Raw genomic sequence first — 12,348 nt, 5'->3', positions numbered from 1 at the left:
TCCATTAATATGGCGCCCAGCTGGCGTCCTGGAATGGCGTAAGCCGGCGCTATACTTTTTGATGCAAAACTGCGCAATTGCAGTTTTGCGTCAAAAAGTATAAATCTGGGCCTAGGATTCTTATAGCAGGGCAAGGCTGCAGGCTGAGAGGGCTCAACAATGCTGGATACTTTCTCCACGAGGTCCAGCTGAATTGGAGTTGTTGCTGCAGAAAAGCCCAGAGTGGGAGAAATGTGAATCTCTAGCCAAGCGGCAATGCACTCTGGTCAGATCGGCTTGGCAGAGATCTTTGGAACCAAAATGTTTCTAAGTCCCAGGTTTTCTGGATTGGTAGGAGAAATCCAGCCAGACGCAACCAAAGGTTCCAGGACCTCAGGAACAGTACTTGGGGGTCAGGACTTAATCCAGCAGAGACTAACAGCAGGTCCAGTTGGAACTGGTCAGCTGGGCAGGTGCAGAAAAGGCCTCTTGTAACTTGTTATGTTCCTGTAGCTGAAAAGGACGTCAACCTTATGACCACTGGAGTCTACTTTGTAGCGAATAAAGAGAGCGCAGGTCCTACAGGGCTCGTCTCCAGGTGTCAGAAAGCAGGTTGAGTCCTCTTCCTATCTCCCTGAGGTCAGGAGTGTTCAAATGAGGCTAATGGGAATGCCACACTTATACCATAATACTAGCATGTGGGATGGGGTGGCTCTTGCCTCCTCCATACCCAATGGGGAAAAAGGTAATGGGAGTTACGCTACATACTTTTAAGGCATTTCATGTGTGCCCTATCGCAAACAATCTTGCAGTGCGCATCAACGCCTAAGTCCAAGATGGTAAAACTATTTCCCCTTGTGCAGACCCTGCCAGCCCACCTCAGAGGTATGGCTAGGAAATTAGCAACCACTCCTCTGTGGTCACTTCAAACCAGTTCTTGAGGCAGTTTCCTTCCCACTGGGACCGGAGCCGGGCTGACTGGGGGAGCAAAGAAAGAGGCCTTTCCTGATTCCATCTGACATCTTCCTGTGACAGGGAAGACCCCTTTGAAGTTAATTAAATTCCAGAGAGCTACTCAAATGGTCAGTCTGCTGGAGGAACTGAAACACCTTCCTACACCCAATCCTTTGTCTGTGCTCTGGGGACAGTTTTCATGCCTCATTCAGGGTGGAGTACTCAGAACATGATATACACTCAACTGTCCAGCACCGGGCCACCCTTGATGACTACCAATCCATGTCTCTCTTATCTGGAGACACTCACTATTCTCCCTCCGGCGGGATGCAGTTTTGACCTGCACTTCAAACTTCTCTCCCCATCAATAGCTCACATGGAGAATTCTTCCTCCCTACTGAAGTCACTCATGGAGAAGTCTTATTGGCAATAAATATCTGTGAGTTATAGGAGACTCCGGGGCCCTTTTTCACATTCTGCAGGAGGGCTCCATCATTTTCCTTTACGCCACTGCTTTACTAACCTATTGCATACCAATCAGCTTCCAGTACACCTCTTACTTCACAGTACTTACAATAACTATCTCTTTCTCAGTCAGTCATACTACAGCCCTATCCACGAGACGCAGCATCCAGCCTTTCACTCCAACATGAGTGTCAGTCACATTTCTCCCAGGATCACAAGCATAACCAACCGGTGATCTCATGGGTTCCTTCTGACAAACAAGATACAAGCTACATCTAAGTGGTACATAGACACTAGCTTTTCTTCTACACTCTATGCATGACACTGAGTCTTAATGTATTCAATACCTACTTCTCTCATGCAATATTGTTGAATTCCTCTACTTTATTCTATGTTGTGCTACCTCGACTGGCTTGCTGCACAGCATGCAGTACACTTTCAAGCCCCCTTCCTTTATTTTAGACAGAAAATCACCAGCCCTATATTGAGCAGAATAGTGGGGTCATTCGAGCACCCATATGTTATTGCCCCCCAGAGTGATTTCATCTGTATAGGGCAGTGCTTAGTTTGTAAGTAAAAACATGCCGGTGCCCAAAGGTCTACTCTGAAACACGCGGCTGTTGCATTTAAATGTGCGAGCACTGAATACTGAGGCAGCGTAATCCTAAAGGCACCTCGGTCTCTTTAATAAATTTACAGCCACTCCTTGCCCCTTCAGCTCACTCTTACAGCTTTCTGCTTTCTACCTTTGTGACGCTTTTTTAGTTTTTCCTCTTCCTCTGTCTTTCATATTAGTGTCTTTTGCTCGCTGTAAATGCTTGATACAGAAAATTAAGTGCTAGCCCTCAAACATAAGCGCTGCAGCCCTGCACCGGAAACCACCTGCTCAAATTAAGCACTGATATAGGGACACGTGCTGCACGGCAACATTAAATTTGGTGCAGCAGTTATTCTTTTGCATCAGAAAGTTGGTCAGCACTGCCACTTGCAATGTGAAGCATTGCCATGCCTCGCATGAGAGTCACCTCAGACATACAGTAAATCTGGGCCTTTATCTTTCACAGCACTCTTCCTTAAGTAAATCTGGGTCTTTATCTTTAAAAACACCTTTGCACCTTTTTTTTTTACTCCTCCCATAAGATTAGGGGCCATATTTATACTTTTCGACGCACAACTGCGCCAACGCCTTAGCCGGCGATGACGTACACCAGGCAGCGCCGGCGTAGGGGAATATGGAGCTTGGGCGCCAAAAAATGGTGCAAGTCAGGCTGAGGCAAAATTTTCGCCTCAACCCGATTTGCGCCATTTTTTTTTACTCCCAACCCCCATTGAAATGACTCCTGTCTTAGCAAAGACAGGAGTCATGCCCCCTTGCCCAATGGCCATGCCCAGGGGACTTCTGTCCCCTGGGCATGGTCATTGGGCATAGTGGCATGTAGGGGGGCACAAATCAGGCCCCCCTATGCCACAAAAAAAAATAAAAAAATACTTACCTGAACTTACCTTATGTTCCCTGGGATGGGTCCCTCCATCCTTAGGCGTCCTCCTGGGGTGGGCAAGGGTGACAGGGGGGGTCCCTGGGGGCATGGGAGGGCACCTCTGGGCTCCTTCCGAGCCGACAGGTCCCTTAACGCCTGCCCTGACCAGACGGTAAAAAACGACGCAAAAGCGGCTGGACGTCATTTTTTTTTACCCGCCCACTCCCGCGCGTCATTTTTGCCCGGGAGTGTAAATACAGCGCACATGCCTCAGAGTCAATTTTTTGGACGGGAACGCCTACCTTGCATATCATTAACGCAAAGTGGGTGTCCACGCTAAAAAATTACGCAAACTCCATGGACTTTGGCGCTAGACGCGTCCAACGCCAGAGTATAAATATGGAGTTCGTTTTGCGTCGAATTTGCGTCAAAAAAAACGACGCAAATCCGGCGCAAACGGAGTATAAATATGGCCCTAGGTTTCTTTAACATTCTTGGACCTTCATTGATGGCAGATTTCTTAGCAGCTCCTTGCCTTTTCTTTTCTGGCCCCTTTCCTGCTGTAAAAAAAGAAATCCTATGAATAAATAAATAAATTGCAATTGAAGCATTTATTGTAACACATTTTATTACCACGTAAACAGGTGCCTCAGTTCACAGTAGTAAACATTTCTAAAGCTCCACACGTTTACATCATGAAGATAGGGAGAGACTGTAAGTTTAAGAGAAAGTTGCACAGACAAAGCTTACTCTTACAGTTGAATAACGCAGAAACGACATGCAACCCATTCCAGTCCGTATAGCAATATAGCTAGTGATGTAGATGCACCGAGGCAGAAATAACTTTCACCAGTGTCGACATAAGGCACCTCCTGCTTATTCGTGGTTGGTCCACTAAAACCTCCAAAATTGTGAACGAGGGGAAATATTTTTTCAGGGAAATGTTGTAGAATAAAACACAGCAAGCGTCGTGTCATGTTTTTTTTTTTATTATATTGCGCTGTACTCCGCCTTTGACTCCTTAAGAGTGGCAAGAGGCAGGAGCAGAGGGAAAAGATGACTTTCAACATTCCAGGCAAAATGTAAAATTGCTCCTTGTGTGCTCCACAGCACTGGCAGTCTTTTTGTGCAAATTCTAGAGGGCACCCTGAGGCGGCAGTGCCAGCCCTGAATAGACGTGAGAAAGTGAAGTAAAGAGAGGAAATGCTGATCGACCTTTACCAAGACTTGTTTTTGGGGCTATGCTGCAAGTGGTGCGCTAGGCGGCTGCCCAGGGTGCTTTCCAAGTTCAAGGTTGTCAGGAGAACATTAAACAAAATGACCCAAAATGTGTCAACTTCCCTTGTGTAGAAGATTTACATCACTGGCCCAAGCACAACACGGTGAGGAAGGGGGAAGCCTTCAACTATGGGTCCCCGGTGTATCTAAATCCAACCCTGCCTCAGCAAGAGACATGTTTATGGTGATTCAGCCCTACGATTTGTAACTGTAATTCTGAAAGCAAAAGAAACACACAGGAGGGAGGCCAAAAAAAATATGAGTTTGTAGATACCATGGGGAGGAAGTTTGTTTTCAGCAGGAAATCCCTAAATGCGGCGGAAAATATGCCCGGAATGGTTAATGAACATGTAGGGACTTGGAAGGAAATATTATCTTGCAGCTTGGTCGGCCATCTTCTAGCCAGGTTCCCTCCATCGCGCGCTTATCTGCAGGAAACTGCCTCACGGTTTCTGAATTTGTTGTTGGCTGAAAATGAAGAAAAAGAGGAAGATGAGTCACAACTGGGCACAATTACAAGTTTTATTTGTATTTCGCGTTCCACATTACTGCCGATTAACATCAGATCCAGCGCCCTTCGGGCTAGCCGGGGTTGGCAGGGTGGGCCTTGAAGAGAATTAAAAGCGAAAGTTGTTGGAGGGGGAAAAAATCAAAACACGGAGTTAAGGAGTGGAGATAACGCGGGGGAGGCCAGCGCTGAGTCACTCAAAGCTATTTGCCACTTTCTTTGCGGTCAAGGCATAAAATGACTGTGATAAAAACAAGCGGAAGGGTTGTTAGCTAAGATGGGCCTGGTGACAGGATATAGGAAGCAACACCCTACCAGTGCACGCGGACCTGGCCTTGACCCAACCAGGACCTCCCGCGGACTACTCGGTTTGAGGCGGGCGGGGCACAGAGGGCCTTGAATGGTTAGACTTCCGCTATCCTTGCGCTGAGTCCCCAAAAGGAGCATTACCCACCCTTCCCTGTCGCCAGACCGCACTTTTCCAAGACACGTGCACTCACACACTCACACACGTCGACATACACATGCATATGTATCTCAGAAGACTATAAGTTTCAGTTTAAAAAAAATTGCAAATATTTTTATTCTCGCATCCACAAACTGTTCATGAGACAATATTCTTCGGTTTGGCGCAACCTGCAGAGTTGTCTGGAACAATTATTAGTTCCATTAGATCTGGCTTGACAAACAACACATCTGTTAGCAACACCTATTCGGGCGAGAAGGTAAATTAACCATCTCACAACAACCAAGAGAGTAAAAGGCCGCTTTATTGGACAGGAAGGCAGTTCAGAAAACCTTTAACGCATTTTACAGATTATAAACCCAAGGCCTCACTAATACACAAACAATACTAACAACCCATCCTTAAACCTCCTCTCCAACCAACCCAAACCTTCATAGCAGTCTTCTAGGCTTCAATCTTCCCCTTTCCTTTTCTTTCTTCCCCTGACCTTCCTTGTGACTCCCACATCGCTGCCCGGTGTCCCCTCTGCCAACCCCTACTCTGTACTGACCCCAGTCCTTCCTGTTTACTGCACACATCTTGAATGCCACCTGTCCAGTGACAAACTAATGTTTCGGAACTGTAGGCCTAAACCACTAAAAACAAGCCTAACAACAAAAAAAATTTAAAGAGGGAGGGAGGGTGGGGCCAACATTTTTTACCCTCCTGAAGTTCTTGGCCACAGCGTCTGAATGACGCACTTCATTACCAACAGTTAAACTCAACCGTTACTTCACACCTGCCACCCCGTCGCGAGCGACCAATCACGATGTTTCATGGGCCTGGGCTTTACCACCCACCCAAAGCTGCCTGGGGGTGAACACCCAAGGGGTGTCACCCCCAGGAGCCCTCATTCTAGGTTGAGCGCTCTGACGTGTTCTACTCTATCTTTGGGCTTTTAAACACACCCACCCCATGCCCATGACTATCACTCGTTCATGGGCTTGCCTTTAAAAAATCCTTTGTCATCATTGGTAAATGCATTACGTTTGTCCCTCCTTGGGGTGATTTTGTTACCCCTTTGGCCATCGACCCTGTTACATGGATAATTGTATGTCTGCCAATACGTTTGACGGTGCAGGGGCAGCCCCTCTACGTGGGCGGAAGAGCGTCGCTCCGCCAATAAAATGCCCCCCATAACAGAAAAATAAAATGGTAATAAACTGTATTATCATTTTATTTTTCAACACCTCGTCCTGAACTGAGTGTCAGCAGGGAGCTGCGTAGATGTTCAAAGTGCGTATGTCCCTTTGGCCGTCCATCTTGCAACGGCCAGCCTCATGTGCGCATTTTAAACATCTCTGGTGAGCGCTGAGAGAGCCCGCTCCCACCAATCCTGATGCTGGTTTCATGCTGGTTACCAGCATGAAACCAGCGTCAGGATTAGCTTGTGCAGTTTCCTGGTTCCCTCGACGTCACGCGTTGGACCTGTGAGATACGACGCAACACAACGCGAGGATAGAAGATCTTCTACAGGTAGGTGCCTTTTTTAACTTTTATTTTTATTGTATGCCCCTCAGTTGTAAATATGAGCTGACCGCCACTGTGACTGGGAGCGAACTTCTGTTTCCTTTTGTGCCTCTCCTTCGCGCTCATGGCGGCCGTGTTGCTTTAAATTGGCTTGCTTATGTCAACTGTTTTACTTTTCATTTTCAATTTATGTGGCAAAAAAAGTCCAGTTAGGAATTTACAACTCTAATAGCTCTAACTCACATTGCTCTAACTTGCATTGTAAGTGCTTGTTTAATATAAGGGCTGACAACAGCAATTGACTCTCAGAGAAGGGAGGATGAGCAGTTGCAGGCTTCTCAGGATCGCAGTGTGTGGGTGTTCGAGCTCAGAGAGCTCTACAATCACCACCAGACACAATAAAGTGAATGCCCAGCTCAGTGCTTTTCTTTGCAATCACACAGTTGTAGTAAATACTACTCATCTGAATCCTCATCTACAAATCAGGGTCTCTGGATTCCCTCTCTGTCCCCCTCCTGATAATGTTCCCTGGTTCTGGGTTCTTTCCTCTCTCCAGGGGCTATCAAGGGTAGTGTGAATCAGGCTCAGGTGTAGCTCAATCATCCACAGTTCACAGATGTGCTCAGTGTCAAGTCTTGCCCCTTTATGAATAGAAAGAGTTCTTTCGCCGTGCACGCAGGGCAGTTCTCCAGCACAATCTTGTGAGCCTCAGAGAACCGAAGGGCTTTGATGAAGGTTGTAAAAGCCAGGCAAGTACTGCTGTCGTCAGCACACCAGCCCAGTGTTTCTTTATGATTGCCTGGTCCTGTGATGATGTTGAGGGTTAGGGTCACGGTGGCCTGGATGGAGCAGCTGCTTTGTAACTGGCGCAATCCTGTAATCAGCAGTCCAAATGCAGTCCAACCATGTGATAGGTGGGTATAGTCCCAGAGCGCACCTCTGCAATCAGCAGTTGTAGCCCCCATCTGGACTGACTGGACAGCAGGTGTTCCCCTAACTGGGCCTTCAGCACACCAGTAGATGCAGCCACAATAGGGCTTCACTGCATCAGCAGATGTAGCACCAATCAGGCCTTCAGCACATCAGCAGATATAGCTCAGCTCCGACCTCTGACAGATCAGCAGATGCAGGCCTGCTCAGGCCTTCAGTATATTAGCAGTCGCAGCCCAATTCATACTTTCAGACCATAAGCAGACAGTTCTGCTCAGGCCTTCAGCACATTGGCAAATGCAGTCCCACTCGGGCCCTCTGTGGGCAGTCAATTATGATCCAAACTAGGCCTTCAGCAATCTCAGTGTCATGATCTCCACCAGGAATTTGTAGTGAGAGACTTTGGAGGTCTACAAACATCAGGGTCCTCCCAGATAACTCTTGTTGTCTTGTTCCTCTGGGCACCCCACAAACATCAGGTACATGCTGGACCTCACTCCTTCCTGGACAGTCTGTCCTCCTGCAGGGCCATGCAGGTCCTTTCCTCTCTCAGAAGGCAGGCTTCTAGGAACTTCAAGGCAGGTGCACAGCTCTTTCAGCAGGAAGTGTATTTTTCAGATATTGTCCTGGCACCTCTGGTAGACTGGCTGTCAGGCAGACACTAACCCAGTTTCACAGCAGCCCCCTGTGTAGCCTTGGACTTGGAACTGGAACAAAGTTGGTGGTTTGAGTTCCATTTGTATACGCAACTTCCAGAAAAGAGATGCGGATCCACTGTCCACACCGATCCGGAGTGGTATTTCTTTCAAGTGTCCTTCTCAGACTGTTCCCCAGACATAGCTTTTGCATAGAGAGTTGCTTCTCACAGCAGGGTTGCCTCCATCCTGGGGCACCTACAAAGAGATGGCACAAAAAGGTGTGAGGTTTCTGCATCTGGCTGGCATTAAACCAACTGAAGGAGTAATGAGAGTAAGACAAAAGGGCGGGCTTCACCTAAAAGTTTCCTAATTTTTCACAAGCCAGTTTGTATTCACACACCTGACCCTTACAAACCAACAAATGGCAGTGCTCAGGAAGACCAATCTGCAGCTCCTTGCTAGCCCAAAAAGCCTCATAGTATATCTAGAAGGAGTCCTTTTTCCACTCCCCTCACTTCAGTGTCTAGCTTTCCTCACTCCAACTGCAGGAATGTAATCAACACACCTCCACTGTCTTGGAGTAGAGTCCTCACCCACAGTCATGTGCAAGGCCATTCCAGGAGCATCAAAATTGTACCACAATGGCATCCATTACTCTGTCTCACTCATAAATACATACACCTGCTACACTGGGTACACACAGAAATATAGTTAACGCTCACCCAGAATGTTAGCACAAGGAACTGGGCCCGAGCCTCAGCGAGTAACTTTACGTGGGTGATCCAGATAAAAAGTTCTGGTTTTACTGTGGAATCCTTAGAACATGGTATCCTGCCATCAGTGCTCTGTGGACTAAACCCACAACAAGGACAGAAGTCCACTGTTGATAAATAAGGGCATGCTTGGTGTGCCCCTTCACATTACAGGACAAGTCCAGGACCTCTCAGAGTCAGGGACAAGCCAAGGCCTCAGTGCAGTGCACATTCTTACATTAGTGTGACAATAGTGCCAAAATAAACAAGCATTTGCAATGCAACGGGTCTCGCGTTTGCTCATGTTAAGAGCTGATAGCGTTGTAAACTCCTAACCCGACTTTTCACCTATCAGCAAAAGTGCATTTATGTACGTAACCCGAAAAAGTGCAATTAACTATGTAAAGCGCTCGACTTCTGCCAAGCTAAATCGCGCTAGTAAATTGGAGAAAAAGTAGTCCACGAACCGGACAGAAAACAGCGAGCCTCGCATGTTTTCTGTACTTGGTCGATGCGCTCGAGGAGGACTAGCCACCGGAAAAGGCATGACGTATGCATGCCTTCGACTAATGAAAACAAGCAGATTTTATTAGGCAGGCCCACGAACCAATGAAAAATACTGACGTGACGTCGACAGGGCTCCGAGCCCTTTTCTAAACACTAAAGCGTCTCGCTGCGATACGCATGCGCGAGCGCATGCAACGCAGGCTTGACCCTAAAAAATGAGGATAGTAGATACATGCAGTTGGGCATGCAGGGTATCAGGAACACACTTGTTTACCATGCAGGGGACAATCCAATCCCAACATACATTATTTGTTATTTGTGTTCCTTTTGGCAATGGCTGTGAATAACCCTCAATCTTGCTTATGTCCTAACCCAGAGTCTGAATCCCTTATTCCATCTTTGTCTTTCCCAAACCACCCTCCCGAGATCTTCTCAGATACGGGTGCCCCTCTAAGAACACTACCTGCTCTTTAGGCACCATGCTACTGTGCTGCCTGATACCTCTACATTAACCTGAGACCGGGGACTTATTCCCAGTAGAGCTGGAAGTTATAACTATGTTTGGGGCTTTCCTAGTTCTCCGATTTCCGATTTGGATTACCCAATTACTAGTTACAGCCTTTAGCCCACCGGTCGTGGTTGTGTTTCCCAAATGGGGCAATGCGTTGCAGCCATCCTGGGAGAATCAAAATTCTGGGAGGCACACACTAGTCTTTCATGTATGTACCTCCAAAATCATTGGCATGTGAAGATCCACTGGGGGGGTCATTTTCTCTCCTCTTTATTTTACCATCCATAGAGCCCCACTAGCATTCTTGTTACACCACCTAGATCCACAATGTTATCTGTACGCAAAAGACACTAAACTCTTCTGTATGTTACATAACACAAAATCCTCTGCCACCAATAGCAGATCACAGCTTACTAGCCTGGCACAGACCTTCACAATTGTTTGACACTGGATGTCAATAAACTTTGTAAATCCTGTGAAAACCGAGGTACTAAGCCCCAAGACTGAGGTCCAAATGTCAAGCCTTCCATTTGGCCGACCTATATGGTCCTTGCCCACTGCCTGCCAAAGTGATCCATCTGTATGCTGATTTGTCCCTTCAGCAGCACATCTACATTATATCTGGGACTTGTCTTTGACAACTAAAGTTGGTTAAGCAGATCATACTGTGCATAGACGGTGAAGCACCTTAATATTGTGTCAAAACCACTGTCAGTCTTTAATATCATTGCTGTAATATTGTGATGGGTTTTATTTCGTAGAATAGTTTATCACAGGTAAGTTTACCGTTTTTTTCTTTATTTTTTTTGTATTAGTGTATTTAATATTCTTGCACATAATGCTGTTGATTATATGTTTTTCCCAAGTAAATGATTGTATAATTATTGTATTCAATTCTATTATGTATGTTGTTTTGATTGTAAATATTTCAGGAGGAGATGGTGGTATAGTATAGTGTGCTGGTAGGAAGTGTTTTAAAAGTTTCTTTTTGTTTTCAATGTTCGTTTGAAATTTTATATTAAACTAATTATATATTTAATTTTATCTGGTGTTTATATTAATTTAAAAATGATTTATTTTTTGAATTATTTTTAATTTTCTTAGTTTGTAATGTTTCGTTATGATTGACTTTGCAGTTTGTTTTATTTTTGTTATAATTTCACAGGCAGAGCACGGATAAATAAATTAATATCTGTACTTCCTATCCAAGATGAACACTCACATTATTGATTTGAACCACAAGATGATGGAAATGAACACCCGGGTAGAAGATCCGTAATTCTTCTTTTATAATGCCATTTGTAATGATGTAAGTATTTGTTTTCATAGGTGTTGGAGCACATTAATTTGACAAAGGTCTTCTGGCCGAAACACGTCATATTTTTCATGCACATTAAAAACAACAGGTGAATTGCATTGGAGGGCCAGTTTTTGTATTGTGGTCTATGACTTATTGCATCCCTAAGTGGATGGGATCACAGTTGTGCAGATCATGGTAATATAAGTATTGTGCTTCCCTGGAGCTGGTTGAGCGCTATACAGGCGAGTGTGGGAGGACTCTTATGGTTTAGCAAACTCCTCCCCTTAGTTTTGGGTCACAGCAAGCGCATCTGTGGTATCACTAATTCTGATGGGAGACACCCATATGCACATCATTGGAAGTGCCTGCGTGCTAGTTCACACTGGTGTTTTCTATAAATAGTGTTTGGGATTTAAAGGACGAGTGACTTCGACAGAAAACGCCTAGATGAAGGACGTATGATATTTACTGAGAATACTGAGTTTGATGTGGTGAATATTGTTGAAATTGAAGGAGACCCGAGTAAAACCACTTTGAAGCAAACACTGGGAGTATTTGAGAAACTAAGAAAAAGCAAAATAAACAAATGGTGGGAATTGTCATCGCTGACCAAATACATTGAAGTGGACAGAGTACGACATGGACGTTGTATTTATGTTGTGCCCGCATAGGAAAATCTACACTGGGAATTATTAAAATAATGGTCGGAAGTTATGGGCAAAACCACAAAGGGGATGCTGGAGATCTTGGCATACTCAAAGATTGATTAAGATCTAACAAAAAAAGGAACTTGAAAAAAAACAGAGGACAGGTAAACAAACACAATGAATATCAAATTCTCAATGATTTTCTGACAGCCCTAGAAAAACGTAGAGGTTTATCCTTCAGTTCCATGGTCCCATTTGATTATTCATAGACCAGAAGTGAAATGTTTCTCTTTGTACGCAAATTAAAATTGAATTGTAGAGGGTGGGGGCTGCACCAAACAATGGCAGGCCCGATAGAGCAACAACATCACACTTTAGGCTCAGGGACATTCAAAATCTTATTGAATTACTCAATTTAGAAACCAA

The sequence above is a fragment of the Pleurodeles waltl genome, chromosome 3_1 (genome assembly GCF_031143425.1).
Source record: "Pleurodeles waltl isolate 20211129_DDA chromosome 3_1, aPleWal1.hap1.20221129, whole genome shotgun sequence".
In the NCBI taxonomy this organism is placed as follows: Eukaryota; Metazoa; Chordata; class Amphibia; order Caudata; family Salamandridae; genus Pleurodeles; species Pleurodeles waltl.
The sequence above is the reverse complement of the archived record's forward strand: the minus strand, read 5'-3'. Positions refer to the sequence as shown.